This window comes from Triticum dicoccoides, chromosome 2A (genome assembly GCF_002162155.2).
Source record: "Triticum dicoccoides isolate Atlit2015 ecotype Zavitan chromosome 2A, WEW_v2.0, whole genome shotgun sequence".
Classification (NCBI taxonomy): Eukaryota; Viridiplantae; Streptophyta; class Magnoliopsida; order Poales; family Poaceae; genus Triticum; species Triticum dicoccoides.
Genome location: NC_041382.1, coordinates 523,909,135 through 523,911,815, shown reverse-complemented (window position 1 = coordinate 523,911,815; position 2,681 = coordinate 523,909,135).

Below are 2,681 nucleotides of genomic sequence, written 5' to 3'. Positions count from 1 at the left end.
TGATGATCGGGTGTGATAAGCTCAACGTTCATCTACAACGGGTGTAAGACAGTTTTGCACATGCAGAATACTCGGGTTAAACTTGACGAGGCTATCATATGCAGATTTGGCCTCGGAACTCTGAGACCGAAAGGTCGAGCGTGAATCATATAGTAGATATGATCAACATAGAGATGTTCACCATTCAAAACTACTCCATATCACGTGATGATCGGACATGGTTTAGTTGATTTAGATCACGTGATCATTTAGATGACTAGAGGGAAGTCTATCTAAGTGGGAGTTCTTAAGTAATATGATTAATTGAACTTTAATTTATCATGAACTTAGTCCTGATAGTATTTGCATAGCTATGTTGTAGATCAATAGCTCGCGATGTAGCTCCCCGTTTATTTTTTGATATGTTCCTAGAGAAAAACTATGTTGAAAGATGATAGTAGCAATGATGCAGTCTAGGTCCGTGATCTGAGGATTATCCTCATTGCTGCACAGAAGAATTATGTCCTTGATGCACCGCTAGGTGACAGAACTATTGCAAGAGCAGATGCAGACGTTATGAACGTTTGGCAAAGCTCGGTATGATGACTACTTGATAGTTTACTGCACCATGCTTTATGGCTTGGAACCGGGACTTCAAAAATGTTTTGAAACGTCACGTAACATATAAGATGTTCTAAGAGTTGAAATTGGTATTTCATACTCATGCCCATGTCGAGAGGTAGGATACCTCTGACAGTAGTTTGCCTGCAAATATGGAAGAGAATAGCTCAACCAGTGAGCATGTGCTTAGATTGTCTGGGTACTGCAATTTCTTGAATAAAGTGAGAGTTAATCTTCTAGATAAGATAGTAATTGACAAAGTTCTCTAGTCACTATCACCAAGTTACTAGAACTTAGTGATGAACTATAATATGCAAGGGATAACGGAAACGATTCCCAAGCTCTTCGTGATGCTGAAATCAATGAAGGTATAAATCAAGAAAAACATCAAGTGTTGATGGTTGACAAGACCACTAGTTTCAAGAAAAGGGCAAAGGGAAGAAGGGGAACTTCAAGAAGAACGTCAAGCAAGTTGCTGCTCCAGTGAAGAAGCCCAAGTCTAGACCTGAGCCTGAGACTAAGTGCTTCTACTTCAAAGGGACTGGTCACTGGAAGCAGAACTGCCCCAAGTATTTGGTTGATAAGAAGGATGGCAAAGTGAACAAAGGTATATTTGATATACATGTTATTGATGTGTACTTTACTAGTGTTTATAGCAACCCCTCAATATTTGATACTAGTTTAGTTGCTGAGATTAGTAACTCGAAATGGGAGTTGCAGAATGAACAGAGACTAGTTAAGGGTGAAGTAACGATGTGTGTTGGAAGTGGTTCCAAGATTGATATGATCATCGTCACACACTCCGTATACTTTCGGGATTAGTGTTGAACCTAAGTAAATGTTATTTGGTGTTTGCGTTAAGCATGAATATGATTTGATCATGTTTATTGCAATACGGTTATTCATTTAAAGTCAGAGAATAATTGTTGTTCTGTTTACATGAATAAAACCCTCAATGGTCATACACCCAAGGTGAATGGTTTATTGAATCTTGATCGTACTGATACACATATTCATAATATTAAAGCCAAAAGATGCAAAGTTATGTAACGCCCACGATGCGGCTATATCTCCCACGTGTCGAAGCACGACTTAGAGGCATAACCGCATTGTAAGCAATGTCGCAAGTGAGGTAATCTTCACAACAACCCATGTAAATGAATAAACAAAAGAGGTACATAGTTGGCTTACACTTGCCACGTCACACAATAGCATAAATATCATTACATTCATCCAGATACAATCAAGGTCCGACTATGGAACCAAAATAAAGAACAACCCCAAATGCGACAAAGTCCCCGATCGCCCCAACTGGGCACCACTACTGATCGTCTGGAAAAGAAACGTAGTATCGTCCTGAGTCCTCATCGAACTCCCACTTGAGCTCAGTCGAATCTCCTGGAGCGGTATCGTCGGTCCCTGCATCTGGTTTTGAAGTAATCTGTGAGTCACGGGGACTCAGCAATCTCACACCCTCGTGATCAAGACTATTTAAGCTAAAAGGGAGGGTAAAAAAGGTATGAGGTGGAGCTGCAGCAAGCACTAGCATATATGGTGGCTAACATACGCAAATGAGAGCGAGAAGAGAAGGCAAAGGCATGGTCGAGAAACTATGATCAAGAGGTGATCCTAGAACAACCTACGTTCAAGCATAACTCGAGACCCTGTTATCTTCCCGGACTCCGCCGAAAAGAGACCATCACGGCCACACACTCTGTTGATTCATTTTAATTAAGTTAAGCTTTATGTTTTCTACAACCAGATATTAACAAATTCCCATCTGCCCATAACCGTGGGCACGACTTTCGAAAGATCAAATCCCTGCAGGGGACTCCCAACTTAGCCCATCACAAGCTCTCACGGTCAACGAAGGATATTCCTTCTCCCAAGACAATCCGATCAGACTCGGAATACCGGTTACAAGACCTCTCGACAATGGTAAAACTAAACCAGCAAAGCCGCCCGAATGTGCCGACAAATCCCGATAGGAGCTGCACATATCTCGTTCTTAGGGAACACTCAGATTAGACATCCTACGAGTAAAACCAACCCTCAAGTTGCCCCGAGGTGGCCCCGCGGTC